Genomic DNA, 19,580 nt, shown 5'->3' on the forward strand with positions numbered 1-19,580 from the left:
CTTTGTGATTTCAAGGTCATGGAAACAGTGGAACTGACCCCACTCTGTCCAGCTCCAAAGGCCATGCTCTTTTCAGGACATGCCTTCACTAGATAATCTCTTCAGCCCCCTCCCGACTCTGATTTTGAGTCCTCTGGAATTGTCTCGGATGTTCAAGGCTTACCTCACTCTCATAAGCTCAGCCTGTTTTTTGTTTATCGTAGTGTGGCCTTTCTTTACATTCCAACTGCAGACCTGGTTGTCATTCTCCCTGTGACATAGCATTTGATGTCCACTGGGTTCTAGTTATGTCTATATAAGTACAAACAGTCCCATTTCTTTTTTCCTGATCCATTCTCCCTGCTCTTAATAAAAAGTTGTGAACAAACCAAAGAGCCATAAAGTTATCTTTACCAATAGGATAGATGAATTTGTTTTCATGTTCAAAGTATGAGTTGTCCTCGGAGGGGTGCCCTTTCCCTCCTCCCCTAATGGTCTGTCTTCATGATCAGATAATGCGTGAGGCTGAGCCTCTTTAGAATACCCACATTTTGGTTTGTAAAAGTTTCTCACTTTTGTTAAAATAATTACTAGTTGTTGATATGGAGACAAATGTGTTTTGTATAAAATGTTACACTTCATTACAGAGTCCAAATTCAAAATAGTCCAAGATTGTTAAAAGTTGCTTATTCTTAAAAATGAATGGACTAAAAGCTGATCTTAAGCATTCTACTCTCCGAAACATTTTCCCAAACATAACATTACTATGAAGCAATATCAGGTAAAATCTATAATTAATCTGTTATTTCCTTAGTCTTGTTCTTGTTTGATAAATGTAGTTGGGAGCCCTTGCAAAGGTAGCAACTACAATAGAAGAAACAGGCCATTCAGGCAAGATTCTGTCACTCTAAAAAATATAGTAAGAGCTAAATCAAGTTTTTAAAAATAACATCAAAGGCCAGGCACGGTGGCTCATGCCTGTAATCCCAGCACTTTGGGAGGCCGAAGAGGCAGATCACAAGATCAGAAGTTCGAGACCAGTCTGGCCAACATAGTGAAACCCTGTCTCTATTTAAAATACAAAAAATTAGCTGGGTATGATGGTGCACGCCTGTAATCCCAGGTACTCGGGAGGCTGAGGCAGGAGAATCGCGTGAACCCGGGAGGCGGAGGTTGCAGTGAGCCGAGATCACGCCATTGCACTCCAGCCCGGGTAACACTGCAGGACTCCGTCTCAAAACAACAGCAACAAACATCAAAACACCAGAAGTGAATGGAACAAGATCCTGATGCTGACCTGATTATCAGAACATCTGTTATAGACAACATTGATCACTCTGAGGAAATACATAGCAAAAGCCTCCTTGTAGAAAATGTGCCAATCCAGAAGCCAGGAATCTTCTAGGAAAATCTCAAGTTTTGGTAATTTTCATTCAAATATTAAGCAAAATGCCTGAAGATATATTAATATTCCTTTGCTGCTACATGGAAATAAAATAAATGAAAATATAGATTTTGGGCTTTAATTCTTAAGTTAGAAAAGCATGATCGAACAATGTTGATTTGTGGTAGCAGTAAAAAGACATTTACTTGGTTTGCTAATCATATCTACTTTATAAAATATTATCATGTTACCTATGCTGAGCATTTTGAGCTAGATAGTGTGCAATACCTGTCAGTAGTTAGATAGATCAAACAGTCGATTGATAAATAGATCTGTGATTTGGTTTCACTGCCAATATCTTCTTTCTTTAGTGAATACTGTTGGTTTTTAGTGTCTTTCGTTTTAGTGTTTTAGTTTTTAACCACCTATGTTTCACTATTTTCATTGTGAGAAAAATATGAAAAGGAATGATTTGAAGGTTACTTTCACCCTTTCCACTTTTCTCCCCAAATACTTGGCGAATTGAGCACAATGTTTCATCTCAAAGTAAATTTGCATGTTTGAAGCCTTAGGCCTCTGAGCCAAAGCCTGTGAAGGTAAAGCCAGAGATGCACGCCCTAAAGCAGAGACTCTGGCAGATACAGCCAGCGAAGCTGGAGGGAGTTCCTTGAGTGTCACTCCTGACGGAATAAAAGTTCATTGTGTATTTATTCTCTGCCCCTTTCATCTTATCTCAAATCCACAGAAAGCTAAGTTTTAGTCAAGGAAGAATGAAATAAAAGTAATATAAGGAGAAGACTTGATCAGAATCTTCAGTGTTCAGAGGAGGATGGAATATTCTTTTTCAAACTTGGCAGAAATTCTTATCAGTGCTTCTACTGATACTAGTTTTAGCAATTCTGGGGCTTGTTCAAAGTGTATCCACACCTCCCACGGTTCACGTGTAAAACCTTCAAAGTTGCAAACATTGGAATATTCAGTGTTTTGCATCAGTGCCTTAAATCTTCGTGGATTTCAGCACTGAAAAGTGAAAACTGGTCCACATGCATGCATCTTTCTGGGCACCTGTAGTTGGAATAAGGCAGACACAGAGATGACAGATCTAATGGATCATCCTTCTTTTGCTGTCTCCTCAGAGTAAAGGAAGTGCGTATGTTTTCTCACAGCCAATCAACTCTCCAAGTCTATTCTACCCCACAGTCCCTTCCATGGCCGGTAAACACTACAGGTGGTAATATCAGACATCTGTTTTATTCTTTCTGCTCTTTATGTTGTGAAAGGACTCCTAAATCATAAAATCATAAAATTTAAGAAGCGTAACTTAAAAATCCATCAGATTAATCCCATTATTGTGGAAATAAGGAAGCTTCAGAGTCCCACAGTTAATGGCACAGATCACACGTCCTAACTCTCGTCTGGTGGCACTCTTTAGTCAGTGTCCCATCACAGCCTGCAAGAAAACCCTGCTGCAGGCCAGGTGATGTCATTGCTGCAGCCCTAAGGGCCATTTGACATGGGTGTAAACAAGCTGAGAATTCAAAGAAAGGTGAAGCTAAACAGGGAAATACTGTTAGAAATATTAGAATAGGCAAAGTGATTTTTACTCTTTAAAGCTTGTGTTCCAGGACAATGAATTGTTGGCCTATCACCCTCTCAAAAATGCAAGAGATGATAATGCTTTGTATTATCCCCAGAAAGATGACTATGGTCAGTATATTATTAGGTTAAAAAAAATAGGTTACAGGCCAGGTGCAGTGGGTCATGCCTATAATCCCAGCACTTTGGGAGGCCAAGGCAGGTGGATCACTTGAGGTCAGGAGTTCAAGAGCAGCTTGGCCAACATGGTGAAACCCCGTCTCTACAAAAAATACAAAAATTAGCTGGGTGTGGTGGCAGGCGCCTGTTATCCCAGCTACTTGGGAGGCTGAGGCAGGAGAAACGCTTGAACCCAGGAGGTGGAGGTTGCAGTGAGCCAAGACCATGCCACTGCACTCCAGCCTGGGTGACAGAGTGAGACTTTGTCTCAAAAAAAAAAAAAAAAAAAGTTATAGGCTGAGTGCGGTGGTCACGCCTGGGAGGCCGAGGTGGGAGGATCACTTGAGATCAGGAGTTTGAGACCAGCCTGGACAACACAGCGAGACCTTGTCTTGAACAAAAAAAAAATGTTTTAAATTAGCTGGGTATGATGGCACGTGCCTGTAGCCCTAGTTACTCAGGAGGCTGAGGTGGGAGGATCACTTGAGCCTGGGAGGTCAAAACTGCAGTGAGCCATGACTGCACCACTGCACTTCAGCCTGGGCAACAGAGTGAGACCCTGTCTCAAAAAAAAAAAGTTACAAAATTGTATGGAAACAATGATCTAAGCTATTTTAAGTGTGTGTTTAAATACACATACAAAAGCCTGGAGGACTATACTTTAGGCAGCTAACAGTTTATCTCTGGGAGTAAAATCACAGGGACATTCAATTTTGGTTTATTGTTTAAAGAACAATATTTGGTTTTTAATATTTACAGACATCGTTATTCATTTAAAAGTCAATAAAGATATTTCTGAGAGAGGAATAGACTACCTGGCTGAAGACAGTGAACCTAGCAATGCTAGTGTTAGGTATCAGTAATGACAGCAGGATACAGTTACAGTACTAAACCCTTTAAACAAGTGGTCTACTGGCTATTCAAAACTAGTTAGCATTTATTGGCAGTTACCAAGTGACCACGTTACCGAAACAGCCTGGCACAACAGTAAGTTCAGTAAATGGTAGATATTACCATTCGTTCATTCATTCATGCATTCATTTTGTTAACAGCTTATTGTGTGTGAAAGATTTGGTCCCAGTGGCCAAGGAGCACACTCTGAAAGGAGAAAGAAGACAGAAATTGTTGTGACATGGTGTGCCAACCCAGCTACCGGAGGATTATACACAGAGCCAGGCGTGTCCTTAGCTGATCTGGTGAAAGAAAAGTTGGTGATCTGGATTTAGGGCTAAGCCCACAATCTGTCACAAATTTTGCATAGAATATTAATTCTGGAACGAATGAGTCCAGTTCCTCTTTGAAAACACTTCTACAGAAGTTCCTGTGTAGATGAGCGTTAAAATAAGTGACTCAGGACCTCCAGTAGTTTATGAGCTAAGAGGATCACAGGATAGGATAGGGACCGGGTTCCTCAGATGTTGCTAGATCAAAGTGCTTTACTCTTCTCACCCTAAGGGCTCCTGAATTTAGCTTTTTATTACACAGAACCCAGTAAACTAATTAATGGAAATCTAAAAATTATCCTTCCTCTTCCTTAGAAAAGAAATATACTGCATGATGATTTGTGCTTTTCGATTTAATGTCACACAATCGTTTTTACACTGTATGTGCTTTCCCTCCCCACAGCCCCAGTCCCAGCCCCAGTCCCAGTCTCGTAGTTCCATTCCTTCAGGGCAGCTTCCATTCTACCGTGAGTTTTTATTGCTTTCCCCTAAAACGCTGCCCTGGAGTCGCGTTTATTGGACACTCTTTAGTCTGTAAAGGAAAAAACACAAACACCGGAGGAGAATCATCCTAACATGCCGACAACACATCTATGGGCCTAAAAAACTTAAATTCCTTCCCGTTATTAGCACTTCTCGATCGTTCCAGGAAAGCCCGATTTGTAGCTTGGCTGCCCCAGGAAGGGGCCTGCGACCAGAAAGATGCAAAGGGCGGGACAAGGTTACGAGTGGGTGCGGGGAAGCCTCCCTAACCTGGGGGCCGCGTCCCAGAGCTGCGAGCCACGCCTCCTCTCTCCCGCCCGCCGCGCCGCCGGACTCTTATTTTGAAGGGCGGCGGGTGAAGGCTCGGAGCCTCCTGAGTCACCCGGCGGGCGAGGTATAAAGCCCGATACCTACCCCGCGCCCGGTCCGCGGAGCCCGCTGCAGCTCCCGCTCGCTCCGGACGCGGAATCGGGCAGCAGCGGGAGGCGGCCCGGAGAGCCGAGGTAGGCGCGGGGAGTCGGCCCTGAGGCTGGTGGAAGAAATGTGTGAATTAAAGGGAGTGCAGCGTGCAGGGTGGGCCGCGAGTCGGGAGTGCAGGGCTCGGGACAGGGTGGGGGCGGGGAGGACAAGAGACTCGTCAGCGCACTTTCCACCCGGCCGGTTCCTTCCCGAGCCCTCTCCCTCCCCCGGCCCGCGGGAGCACAGATCCCTGAAAGCGGAGCTCCAGATAGGAATGTCTGCATCATCTTGGCAGGGCCCAGACGGGAGAAGATGCTCTGCTGCCACGGACGATCCCTCCCGCTCTCCTAACTCTTCTCTGAACACCTCGCACCCCCCCGGCCCCCCGCCCCTCTCTTAATCTTGGCCACGCTCCCTGAGGGGTCAGACCTGGGGTGGGAGGGCAGAGAAAGCGGGGCTGGCAGAGACAGGGGTGAGGGCCGGGAGAGGCGATGACATCATTCCCTGGCAGCTGGCGGGGAGGGAGTGGGGACGGAGGGGTCCCCCCGACCTGAGCCGAGCCCTCCCTTCCCAAGCCCATCCTCCTTTCTTTGGGATGGTTCACCCCACCTGGGCGCCATTCGAAGAAAGTTTGCGCGTAACTCGGGGGGTCCTTTCCCCGGCCGGGTGCTGTGCCTGGCCCGCAGTCGGTGTTTCTTCTGGGCCTGGGGGCGGCGTGGAGCCGGCGGCTCAGTCCCCGCAGTCCCAGGCCTTGGCCGCCGCTTTGTTCACGCCGGGCGCGGGCCGAACCCGAACCTCAGCTACAGCACTGGCAGCGCGCACCGGCCACGCGTGGGTTCCCGGCCACGGCCGGGCCAACAAGGGAGGGTCCCGTGAGCAGCCAGGCTGGCCCTCCCCGGGCCTGGGTGAGCTCCCAAAGCTGGAGCGCAGGGCTCTAGGCCGGCCCCGCCCCGGGGCTGGGGGCTTCCCGCCCGTTTGTCTCATTTTAACTTTTGGGGGCAGCTCTGTCCCGAATGGTGAGTGGTCCAGACTCCAGAAAGGGGTTTGGTCGCTTGAGCCCGGATTGAGGCTTGGGACCTTTGCTCTCTTGCTGGGGACGGAAGGGGGCGCGCTGGGCAGGAGAGGGGCGTCTCGGTCGGGTCTCCCTGGGCTCGGGCATCTTCCCACCCTGCGGAGCCGGGTCTTGCGCTGCGTGCCCCGAACAGGCCCGGGCACACCGAGTCCCGTTACTGGTCTTCAGGCGAAATTCCAGGACGGGTGTGCATTCATCAACCTGGGAGTCTCTAGGAGCCAGAGATGACTGGCTCTACATTTTAATGCGTAATCACAGAGAAACTAGCACGAGAAAAGGACAGAGGGACCGACCCAAGTTTCAGAGACATGGAATAATATGATCCTGGTTCGTAAGCCTTGAAAAGCTCCCCTCCGCCAGGTTAAGGAATGGTGTCACCAGCCTTGGCTGTGAGGATAATTTCTTGATTTGTGTTATGCAGGCTCCTGTCAGGACTGTCTCCTTAACTCCCACTGCCTAAGGAAAAGATAGCCAGAGAATTGTCCAGGGATTTGGGTTTGGGTTGCTTCTAGAAAGACAGCATCTTTGTTGCTATTTTTTTTTTTTACATCCCCCCAAAACAATTTTTTTCCCCCTTCAGACTTGGCAGACTTTGATTTAGATAAGAGGTTTGAGTTAATTTGATTTTCCCCATGTCTGTTTAGATCAATGGATATAGGAGATAGTTTGAAGCTAATGTACCCCTATGCCTTTGTGTGAGTGTAAGATTTATAACTTGAGGGAGGCAGTTAATAAATAGCACATCCTTGAACCATAAACATACGAGATAGACAAGAGCTAGATAATAAACAGTTTTTCCCCCAATCCCTAAGCTTTACTTATTTTTTTACTGATTCTTGTACTTTGTCGTTAGAAAAAGGAGTGGGGTTGGTTTCCCAGTGACCGCATTCATTAAGAAACTGGGAATGTACAGCAAGTAGCAAAATATGCCAACATCCACACCATCTCTGGCTATGTGAAAACTTGGTGCCCTGTGTGAGGAGCATGGGGGATGGTTGGAAATAATGCAGCTTTATTTTTATTGTGATTGTTGGAATTCATGAATCATGAAATTCTGATAGCTGGGATGGTGTGGTAGCTCACCTGCTTTAAATAATGTAATAACGACAGGCCCAGTCTGTCCCAGGTGAGGACCACTGACTTAGTAAACAATAAACAGGTGTCCTACTCATAGTAGCCTTAGTGTTGCTTTAGTAGATCCTTATGAGCTCTAGATAGTTTTTAGCTGACTTTTAATATTTTTAAAGGTAACAATAGGCCGGGCATAGAGGCTCACACCTGTAATCCCAGCACTTTGGGAGGCTGAGGCGGGCAGATCACAAGGTCAGGAGTTTGAGACCAGCCTGACCAACATGGTGAAACCCCGTCTCTCCTAAAAATACAAAAATTAGCCAGGTGTGGTGGTGTGTGCCTATAACCCCAGCTACTCAGGAGGCTGAGGCAGGAGAATCACTTGAACCCAGCAGGTGGAGGTTGCAGTGAGCCAAGATTACACCACTGCACTCCAGCCTGGGTGTCAGAGCGAGACTCCATCTAAAAATAAAAAAAAATTAAATGTCACCACCTTGCATTCTACTTGATCTTCAGAATTTTACTCTATTGTCTTAAGCCTTTAAAACTTTGCTCATGAACTATATTATTTGGACTACCTTTGAGGGTAGTTGCATTTTTGCATTTTTCCAAAATATTATTTTCCCTAGGTTACAGTAAACCTTTGACTCTGTTATATTTGAAGCAACTAATTATTCCTGAAACATATAAAGCATTTCCTGGCAATGTTGATGGAGTTCATACTGCTCAAGGTGCTAAAGTCATTATTTCAAGGGGAAATTATTAGCGTGTTCCAACAGTTCTTAATTGTCCAAACAATTGTTGATTTCCCCCCTTTCCAGATTTCTTTCACAATCACTGGGAACTATAAAAAGGTGTATTCGACATTTTCTTTTGTGTATATTTTCCACTTCAACAATTTTGTATCAAAACGTATGGCACTTTTTCAGCACTTATTTCAAGAGATCCAGATAAACTCTGAGTAATCACAATTCACTATACTTCAAAAATTGCCTCCCATTCAATATTTTACAAATAATCTTCTTCAAGTAAATGGGGAAAATAGACACTAACCATATACTTTTTAAAAATAATACATTAAAAGAGCATAAAGTGTTCTTTGAAAGTGCTCCTGGTACTATATACATATTGGCTCATTCTAGCAATGTTCTTTTGAGACACCATACAAGAAATGGAACTCGACCAGATTTGAGAAAAAGCTGCAGAGAAGGTGAGGATTTGTTCCAGGGCCATACAGAGAGGAAATTGAGACACTCATTTCTTCTTAGTTCGGTCTCCCAGGTGTTTAGCCCTAGATCTCTTTGAGATTGCACGAATTTAAGGGATTTTTTTTTAAAAAACAGGGAAGCTCTGTTATCAAATTTTAAGAGAGGATAAAGAATTAGAGATGGTAGATGAGAAATGTTTCATCCAAAGAGTTTTTTGTTTGTTTTGTTGTTTTTTTTGAGACATAGTCTCGCTCTGTCACCCAGGCTGGAGTGCAGTGGCATGATCTGGGCTCACTGCAGCCTCTGCCTCCCAGGTTCAAGCGATTCTCGTGCCTCAGCCTCCTGAGTAGCTTGGATTATAGGCGTGAGCCACTGTGCCTGGCTTGAAGAGTTTTAATTAATAGAAAACAGTGACCCATTCTTGTAGAAAAGACATGGAGATAAAATGAAATAAGGAGAGCCTGAGGTGTCAGGGAAGGAGAAAGAGCATTTTGAAACTGGTGGCAGGTACAATTCTCTGCCTAACTCCGTGGACTACTTAGGGCACAGATTTCTTCCTGCTCAGTCAGTGTTAGCTGCCTTCCTGGTTATGTGCTTTAGGGTTGACCGTAATTGGTAACATAAGCCATTCCAGTTAGGTGAGCCTCTCTTCCTTGTGTATTTTGGATAATGACTACGAGGAAACAAGATGGAAATGTGGGATGGTTAGCTAATGTCAGTGCCGAGTCTCCCTGCTCAATGCGCGTTAGCCCAACTGCCAAAGCTCTGCCACTATGGTAAGCGAAGATGGTGATTTTCAGTTTGGCAGAGACTGTTGGAAGGCGTAATGGCTTATTTGATGGAAAAGATTTCCTGCTGCGGGAGAAGCTGCCATTTGCAGACAAGGTGTGTCAGCCAGAAGAAATGAGCAATAACCATTTTCTGGTTTCTACTGGCAAAAGCTTTGTATTTTTTTCATATAGAAGTGTTAAAAATAGATTCATAAGAAAATGCATGAAACCAAGTAAAAAGTACAGACACTGAAATTTCACCAATGAAGGGGAGAGAAGAGAGCTAACCTTTGTTGAATAGTTATTGCTAACCAGGTGCTTCAGTTCTCACAAAATTGTGTGAGGTAGGCCCGCCACATTAGAGAACGGGGATCAGGCAAACAGAAATGAAGGACTGCTGGAGCGCCACGCAGGAGACTCTTAAGCTTGGTGTTGACGTCTGTGACATTCAGATGCCTTTGTGAGGCTGTCAAACCTACTGTGAAGTAGGCGGCCCTCAGCTTTCAGATGGGTTGTGTTCTGATTGTGGGTTTGTAAAAACTCATTGCTGGGAACCCTGAACACACTTTTTCACTGAAACTATGTCATATTTAGTGGTTTCCCAGGCCAGCCCAGAAATCGTAGCTGAAGTATTCTGTCTTATTAATAGTACCATAGAACCAAACCACTATATATAACATGGTTTTTGTGGGAAAATGCACTCAGAGCTCCAACTTGAGTTTTTTAAGGTTTTTAATTCCAGTTACAATGGCAAAAGGGACTCCACCTTCTCTCTTTTTCCATTTAAGCCCTGGAGGGAAAATAAAGGTACACAGAGATACATTTCCTTTCACGTTTCCTCATGCTAACAGAGACCCCACCCTGGACTGCAGAGCGATGGGGAGGGGGGATCCTGGCAGTAGCTGGCTTTGTGACAACAGAGGAAAGAGAAGAGGGGGAAGAGAGCACAGGTAGCGGAAGAAGTGAGGTCTAGATGTCATCACCTATGGGACCAATTTTAGATGGCTTATCAATATGAGCTGCAGGCTGACTGACATCATTTCCTTACTAAACATCATTTTTACTGAGAACTTAGTAACCTAGACCTAGACATTAATGTTACTTAGTTGTATGTTCAGTATTTTTTAAGTGAAGGTTAGTTTTTAAATAGTCTTCAGTAGTAGAAGGAAAGCACATATGTAGACATCTTATTTTTCTTTTTCATGCCAGTCTACTGAATGTCCAAACCAGCACCTATCGGTAGCTGAATAGACTCAAGGTAAACCTGGATGCTAATGGATATGATTCGAATTAATCATAGAATATATACCGTTTGTTGAGTACTTCAAACCAGAAAATGTGCTAAAATGTTGAACACATTTTATGTCATTTAATCCTCACCACAATCCCACGTAGTGAGTACTATCAGCACTCCCATCTTAAAAATGATGAAAGTGAGATTTTAAGAGGGTAAGTAATTTGTCAAGATCACACAGATCAGAAATGGCAAGTCTGGGACCTCATTAATTCAACAAATATTTTTGGAGCAAGTCCTGTGGCCCAGGCTCTGTGTTAGACTCTGGGAGTAAAGCAGTGAATGAAATGGACAAATATGCCGAAATCCTTGCCCTCGTGGAGCTTATATGCCAGTGGAAAGAGATGAACAGTAAGCAAAACAAACTAAACAGCTAGTGCCTCAGATAGAGTTATGTGCTATGTGGTAAAATAGATCTAGGGAGCATGAGGAATGCCAGGTTGGGGTTGCAGTTCAGGCAAGTAGAGAATACAGGCTGAAGGACAGCTGTGAGATAACAAAATCAGTCCAGGAGTACATACGCTATTGTTTCTCGCAGCAACCCATTTTATGTCGTAACACCAAATGTTGAGTACATGTCACCCTCATCAGTCACTGCTTCTACTGCAGCAAGTGACTGGGGAGGTATCCAAGAATGACTGGTGACGGGCTTGGCCTTTTCTATCCCAAGGTCGGGAAAGATGAGGACAGTTGCTGGAGGGATGTCCTAGAGCGGCTGGGGTTTTGTGCACAAGCAGAGGGCTTGACCTCAGCCAAGAGCGCAGAGCTGATTCTCCTGTAGCCCCGGAAAACAGGTGGAATCTGGGGGCACAGATGAGGGCTGGGTGGAAGGAGCAATGGAAGCTCATGGAAGTTCTGTGTTGCTTCTGTTTTCTTAGAGGAATGGGGAGTGTGGTCATCAGTGGGGAGCGAGGGTCAGGGAGGGAGTGCGGGGCCGGGGGTGCAGTTTGAGGAGAGAGATGTGAAACAGTCACCTGGCAGAAAGGGAGCCTGAATTTAGCTGGTGAAATGTACACTCAGGATCTGCCCATGGTCAAATTCTGACTCTTAACGTCCTTCCACAGTATATTGGAGATCAGAATTCTCTAGTTCACTTCTTGAGGAGAGAGATTATCTTCTAACTCCTTTTTTTTTTTTTTTTTTGCTGTGTCATTTACTTGGAGCAGAGTCCTGCACTTACTATGTGTATGGTTAATGCTTGTTGAGTGATTGCTATAGGAAACCTACACACTTGTCCAGAAATTTCATTTAAGCTTTTCATTCTAATTGTCACATTATTCTCTCCCTTTTCTGAAATGCTGTGATGTTCCTAGTTCCCAAAACAGTACTCGTATAGCAATTACTGTTAATTATTTCATTGAGTTAATCTCATTCCCATAACGGATTAAGTTTTAGACTAAGAAATAATTTTTTTTGTTTGAGACATGGACTCACTACCTTCACCCAGGCTGGAGTGCAGTGGCATGATCATGGCTCGATGCAGCCCTGACTTCCTGGGCTCAAGTGATCCTCCCACCTCAGCCTCCCAAATAGCTGGGACTACAGGCATGCGCCACCATGCCCAGCTAATTTTTTGTATTTTTAATAGAGATGAGGTCTTGCCATGTTGCTCAGGCTGGTCTTGAACTCTTGAGCTCAAGTGATCTGCCCTCTCAGCCTCCCAAAGTGGTGGCATTACAGGCGTGAGCCACCACGACTGGCTAAAAATTCTTAATTGTATACTCTTTTGTAGTATTCTCTTGGGACCACCTAAGTCAAGCCTCATTCCCACCAGATGGTGCCCCTGTTGGGGGCAGTGAGGAAGCCTTCTATGTCTGTTTCATGACTCCTTCTTGGCTGGCACACTGTTGTGGGCGCTCTGTAGGTAGTCAGTGGGAAACGGGAAAACCACTTGCGGTTAGAATAATACGAGAACTAGATATTGGTGATCTCAGCTGAGTGAATGGCAAAGGAACTGATGAAGCAGGTGGATTCCAAGGCTAGTTAGGAGAAGGCATTGACTACAAGTGGTGTTGGTGGGATGGGAAGGGTGAGGGAGGGGGAATGGGAGGGGTAAGGGAGGGGGGTGCATCAGAGGTTACTCCCAGGGCTCTGCCAGACCCTGGGTAGATGGAGCCGCCGTTTTACAGAGGTAAGGACAAGAGTTTAGTTTTGAACATTCCAAGTGGAGATGTCCAGGACACAATTATATACCTAGGCTGCCATTCTGGGAGGAGATCTGAGTGGGAGACCATGATTTGGGAATTATCACCACAGATGGTAATTAAAGCCTTGGGAGAGGATGAGTTTGCCCCCAAAGAGAGCATAAAGTAAGAAAATTGGGCTCTCCGTGTTTCAAGGTTGACTAAAGATCCTGTCATTTGACTAGGCTCTGCTATAGTCTGCAAAATCTGCCCAGGGACAGAATATTGAAGTAAATAAAGTGTATTCCAGTGAAACCTCAAATAGATTGATTCAAAACTGGAGTTAGAAAAACTTGTGGTTTTTCTTGGTAAAGCCTCATTTTCTATTTGTCTTCATAACTATAAATGGATGTATTTGTGTGGAAGATGTAGATTTTTTTAAAAAAAATCTATTTTTGGCTCTATTAAGAGACAAAATGAATCCAAATGTATTCCATACTTCTCTCACATTGCACCATTTTGTTATGTAACAGAGAATGTTTGAGTACATACTGTCCACACCAGCAACTATAAATCTGTCCTGGCAAGTGACTGTAAGATACCCAGGAACAAGAGATAAGGAGCTCGCCTCTCCAGGGAGAAGCTTTTATTTGCAAGAGAGAGAGTGATATACAAGAACTTGCAAATGTCTTTGAAGGTCAGAAAAAATCAGCTAGGGCTAATAAGGCAGCTGTCCAAGTTCGTGATTCCTTGGCCCTTCTTTATACACAACCACCAAGAGTTGTCAGTTTGCAAACCTAGAAAAGTATACCATTGTAATATCAGTTCATCTCCAGCTTTTCCAGAGCTACTCAGAAACGTGGTGGATGCTTAGTGAAACGACCAGAGGTGTGAAGCTGCCAGACCTTTACCCAGATCAACTTCTTTGACTCAGGGTACAAATGAACAACGTAGTCTGACAGCTCACCTAAAAAAGTTATTTGGAATGATTTTATATTGAGAGATTTTTTTAAAGCCTAAATTTAGATTCATCAAAGCATATCAAGGTTGAGATATGTGAAAGGCAGTGCTATATGGGAGGGTCAAGTTCCATTCATTTAAAAATACCAGGACATTTGCTGCTGTTTAGTAGGGGAGTTGGGTAGGGTAGATATCCTCACCTCCACTATACAGATTTATTTATTTATTTATTTTTTGAGACCAAGTTTCGCTCTGTTGCCCAGGCTGGAGTGCATTGGTGTAATCTCGGCTCACTGCAACCTCTGCCTCCCAGGTTCAAGCAATTCTTCTGCCTCAGCCTCCTGAGTAGCTGGGATTACAGGTGCGTGCCACCACGCCTGGCTACTTTTTGTATTTTTAGTAGAGATGGAGTTTTACCATGTTGGTCAGGCTGGTCTCAAACTCCTGACCTCATGATCCTCCTGCCTCGGTCTCCCAAAGTGCTGAGATTACAGGTGTGAGCCTCTGCGCCCGGCCCACTATATAAATGTTTAAGAATTAACACGTATAAAGGTTGGGACTTTCCCAAGGTGAGCTGTTGGACCTGGATCTCCTGAGGCCAACTGTGTTTTTCTTTTCAGCACAGCAAGCATCCTTTGAGATGCAGAGTGATGTTACCACTTGAAAATGTGCATCAAGGGCAACTGCAGAATTTTCCAAAAGCTTAAGCACAGATGGCAAATCTGGCAAAGTCAAATTGAGAACACTGACTACATGTTCAGGAGGAAAGTTTTTAAGGGTAAATGCTTAAAAATCCTGAAGACCAGTTTATTTGGGAAAGCAATTCCAATGGAAAAGTGCGGTTGGCTTACTGAGGGAACCACACAGTGGCAGTTTCTACAACTTGGCCAGCTGCCCTGGGCTGGTGGTTGAGGAGAAAATGCAGCAGTGGGGTTGAGTAGACACCTCAGCCACGGAGTGACAGTCATTGTGTTCTAGGTACCATCTGACCGCTCTCTGTCTGCTCCTTCTGTGGCTCTATAATATCTGAGCTCCTGGGTAAGCTCCATGCAGCCTCTACAACTCTGCTTGGAGCTCAGTTTTCCTGTGTGTTTATTTTGATTTTGTCTACTTATTAAGTTAAATACAAATCTGAAAATGAAAGAATAATCACCTTGGACTCCTGAATGTTTGCCCAATGTCATTTAGCTCCCATTGTTTCCTGTCAGCATAGCAGTCTACTGAAATCTCTCAGCATATATTTCAGAATTACTCTGATAGTGAAAGATTTCCTATCCTGTGTAGTCCAACAATTATTGGTTTATTATGTGAAAAATAAAGCAAGTATGTAGCATTTACAGAGTAATCCAGCTCCACTGTTAATACTGTCATTTGAAGAGTTAGCAAGGAATGTGATGAAGACTGAATATCTTGAAACAAAGTTTGGTTGTGCAGTTGCTCTGCTATGAATTATGGGTCCGATTCCCCTCTTTATATGTGGCTTTTGGATTTTCTTCTGATCTTGAGGTAATCTGCTCCTCCTTTCATTCACTGTGCTTTTAGGTTTGGTTTCAGATACAGCATCCCTTCTGCTACATTCTTTAAAGTTAAAAAAAGAAAAACAATTTCACTTTTATTGGTGATGGGCATTCAACTGAAATTACAAATCGGGAAAACATGACATTCCAGTTCACAGCAGTGTGATTAAAGGTGAAACTCTTATGAAACCACAGGATCTGACTGAACATATGGATCATCTTCTGGCAAGCTTAACAGACACCTGATGTTTTCCTTGGCCATCCAGAAATCTGCATCCTGGTGTAGATATCGTGAGTTAATGATGGAGTCAAGTGTAGAAATGTGTCTGGGACTTGCAGACCTCTTGCTTTGTGATACTTTCTTTTATTTTCTAAACTGGCTGAGAAAATGGCTGTCACTCCAAGTCTATCTTCTGATGGGCTGGTAGCTCTCATTCAGGCCATCCACAGCCAGCTGCCTTTCCCCAGACAACCCTACATTGCCTTGAGTCTTCTCTTAAAGCAAAAAGACTAGAGGAGAGGAGTGCTACTTTCTTCTCAGCCTTGCTGTCCCTGTGATGTAAGGAGGTACTTAAAAAGCATTCCTATCCAGTTCTCTCTATCTGCTCTGTCTTCTCTCCACGCCCTCATGGAGTACTTGGTAAAAACATTTAAGTAGATGACTTTACGGAATATGATTCCCCGGTTTTGGAGAAATAAAAAGATGAATCTCAGACATCAGTAAGGGCCACATTCTAGTTCAAATTATAAGCCTGTACATAATCAGTAAAACTATATTAGAAATAAAAGCTTCTCAAAAATCCCAAGTGCTCGTTACCCAAAAAATGATGATAGACGGGGGTCCCACAAATGTGTAGTTGTGTATATGTCATAGTATACGAAGGCCAGGGAAATACATAGTGCCACCTGACCTAACCAGCTGTTAAGCATAATTACTGTGGTTTTGCCGGAAAGGAATTCTAAATGCAGGAAGGTTTGCCATTAGTGGGCCACAGAACATGAAAGACTTCCCTGCAAACCTTTTAGAAAATTTATGCTAGTTTATATTTCAGGAGGTAATACCCATTGGATATACTCTAATTTGGGAAACGTGGGATGATTAATGAACTGATACAACCTCTAGACCAGGGGAACAGAAGAAAGTTTGGCTTGCAAAATCACAGGCTCCACCTGGTCAGCGCTTATCTTCTTCGTTTAGCTCAAGTTAGGAAAGTTTACCTAGTTTAAAAGGAGTATTTTAAATTTATGTTTGACATTTAATGATTTCAGATAGTTCTTGGACATCAGGATAAACAAATTCAGTGTAGCACATACGTAGTATAAGAATTCTGTTGATATAATGCCGCAGTCATAGTTGTAGCCCATTATTCCAGGTAATAATGATGCTACAATCAGAAAGTTTTCCAATTGTAGTTTTGATTTGCACAGTAGTAATTGCTATTGCTATTTTCATAGGCAAGGAGAGTCCACACATGAATTAGAGGCTTTCCATATTAGGCTTTTTGGAGACATAGACATGGTGGTGATCGCATGGGGTGTTTGAGAAAATGGAGACTAATTGAATGCAAAGTATTCTGTGGGGCAAGCAGAGTAAAGAATCCAGTCAAATGATGTCAGCCAAGGATGGCAAGCCCATGCCCGAAAAACTGGCAGCAGCTCACCCATACCAAGCCACCTGAGACATTTCCTGGGCTGGAAACAATGTTACGGAAATTGAACTTCCGTGCCAAATTTACCACACCTCGCCAAAGCCTGGGCACCTCTCTTATTCATGGGTGCCTCAGGAGTAATTACAGCTTTATAGCATATCTACTAAGAACTTTAGTGAAAGTGAAAAGGAGTCGGTAACCTTGAATTTTAGCAAACTAGAGAAGGAAGATGTGGGTGTCCTTTCCTCACGCGTTAACAAGGATGCTGTTAGGTTGTCTATCTACTGTGAATCCCTACTTAGGAGGAAAGTCATGTATCTGGTTGTGCAAATCAAAGAGCTTTGACAGTTTGTTTTTTGTTTGTTTTTATTTGGGTGCAATTTTTCTAGAAAACTAAATAACCTGTAAAAAATTAAAAACCATGATTGAGTGTGCCTAGAAATAAAGACTACCCTTGACTGGGCTTTTTCTACCCAAGTCCAAGTGAACTGCTTTATCCATTTAGTCAATACATATTCAGTGATGCTGGTTATTTACAAAGTATTTTATCTACATTCTGTATTAATTCTCAACAGTCCTGTGAGATCATTGTTTATTCTTGTTAATACACATATACGCACACAGAAGAGAGAAGTGGGGAACCCCACAAGCCTTGAGAATTTCAAGAATCTGTGGATTTCAGAATGGTTGAGCAGCTCATAGCTTTTCTAACACTGAACTTTTCTCTCTCCAAGTCCCAGTCGCTCGTCAAAAACTGTGCCATCAGCGCAAGACCCTGTGATTTCTGTGGTATTCTAATTTTATCTGAGATTTATTAGAATATATGAGGTGGAAAAAAAAGTTGTGCAACAGGAAATTGGACTATGGCATCCCACAGCGTATCTTCCCTGCCAACTTCCTAATAAAGGATGAACTCCAAATATTAAAAAGTTATTAACGTGCTTGAAAGTCTTTCCAAATGCTTTAAAAAGCTAGCAGACACATCCAGTATCATTTATTCAGCAAACATGTACTGAGTTTGTTCTGTGCTCAGCATTCCCGAGTAAGTAGGACATTGACCAGGCCATCATGGGTTAGGCTCGGAAGGGAGGGGCCCAGATGCAGAATGAATTGATTAGTTCTGTGGGTGAAACAGATTTAGTGTCCTCTGAGGAGGGACTGACCAGCTCTGCCTGGGGGAGTAAGGAGAAGCTTCAGGAGAGAACCAAGAGCTGAGAGTGGAGAGTTTGGGAGAAGGCTGAAGCTGGGTAGAGAAGCTGGAGGGGGAGGGCCGTGTGTCTGGAGGATGGCAGGTGACTGGTGTGGCTGGAGAGGCACCGGAGCAGAGGAGGTGAGGGAGGCTTTACCAGCTGTGGAAGGCCTTGCTTTCCACACCCAAAGTGCCATGGAAAACATGAAAATGTGCTTTCTATCAAGGGATACAGTCATAAATTGATCAAAATATTTCCTACCTGTCTATATCATTGGAGAAATTGTTCTAGATCCTTTAAGGAATTTTAGGACCCTTACTAACACCTTTCTTCTTTTCCAGTAGCATCATCTGTCTTAGATAATAGTTGGCCTCTGGATCCCTGGGTTCCACATTCATGGATTTAACCAACCACAGATCAAAAATATTTGGAAAAACAAAACAAAAACAATAATACAACAATAGAAATAATACAAGAAAAAAAGCAATATAGCATGACAGCTATTTATATAGCCTTTACATTAGGTATTATAAGTAATCTAGAGATGATTTAAAATATACAGGAGGATGTATGTAGGTGATGTGCAAATGCTAGGACATTTTTTTATCAGGGACTTGAGCATCTGTGGATTTTGGTATCCGAAGGGTTCCTGGAACCAGTCCCCCTCAAATACCGAGGGACAACTGTACTCACGAGACAGGTTGTTAGAGTTTAAGATACTCCTAAATCATAAAACCTTTTGTAAAAAGGAAGATTTATACATACAAAGAACTCAGCTAGTCAAGACTAAGAAAGTACCGGTGGGAAGTAAAGCCACGGTTTTAAATAGTAATGTAATGAATGCTTCCCAAGGGCTTGAAAGTCGTTTGTCTTAAGCAGCACTTTTGCCAATTGTTATACTACTGATTTATTTGACAAGCCCCCTTTTTAGTTGTTAGTGAAAATCTCAGAGGTATCACAGATTTCAAATTAATGTGGTCTCAATCAGTGAGGCTTCCTCTTGCAATAATCTGAGATGGCAAGTAGCTATTCTAGGATACCTCTTTTTGCTACTCTTCTGTCCCTTAACTGAATGTCATTTCATTACCAAGTCCTCTTCTCTAATATGCATTCGACCATGCATGTACAAATATTGACTTGTCCCTTTGCTCAACCCTACGCCCACTGCATGCTTTACTATTTTCATTCTTACATAAAAGATCTAGAACAGAAAATAGATTGGAAGTACTATATAGATCCACTACATACAGTCAAGGGGAAGTCTCAAGTTTTCTCATGTTTCCTTTTATAACGTGGACAACCGAAAGTTAAATATGTCCGTTTGATATGGGTAATTTAAGCAGCTATAGGTACTTGGTGATTATTATAAACCTAAGACCTTAAATAATACATAAGGAATCAATTTCAACACTAATAACATCTGATCAACAAAGAGTTCCTTTT

The 19,580-nt window shown here is 43.3% G+C and overlaps 1 protein-coding gene and 1 long non-coding RNA gene across 11 annotated transcripts in view; one reads left to right on the plus strand and one right to left on the minus strand.

Annotated features, from left to right (window-relative positions):
- PALLD (palladin, cytoskeletal associated protein) overlaps nucleotides 1–19,580 on the plus strand; it is a 435,452-nt gene that overhangs the window by 333,648 nt on the left and 82,224 nt on the right. For 2 of the 10 annotated variants that reach the window (XM_031009957.3, XM_031009958.3), the window contains exon 1: nucleotides 5,207–5,327. The exons of the other annotated variants lie outside the window; for them this stretch is intronic. The gene's annotated coding sequence lies outside the window, so the exon portion shown is untranslated. Of the gene's footprint in view, nucleotides 1–5,206; nucleotides 5,328–19,580 lie in introns of those variants that run through there. 10 annotated transcript variants of the gene reach the window in all.
- On the minus strand, nucleotides 4,668–6,189 carry LOC129533303 (uncharacterized). Its single transcript, XR_008679441.1, has 3 exons — nucleotides 5,893–6,189; nucleotides 5,239–5,353; nucleotides 4,668–4,873 (listed from the first exon to the last, which is right to left on the minus strand). It is a non-coding gene; the product is annotated as an uncharacterized lncRNA (long non-coding RNA).

This window comes from Gorilla gorilla, chromosome 3 (genome assembly GCF_029281585.2).
Source record: "Gorilla gorilla gorilla isolate KB3781 chromosome 3, NHGRI_mGorGor1-v2.1_pri, whole genome shotgun sequence".
Taxonomy (NCBI): Eukaryota; Metazoa; Chordata; class Mammalia; order Primates; family Hominidae; genus Gorilla; species Gorilla gorilla.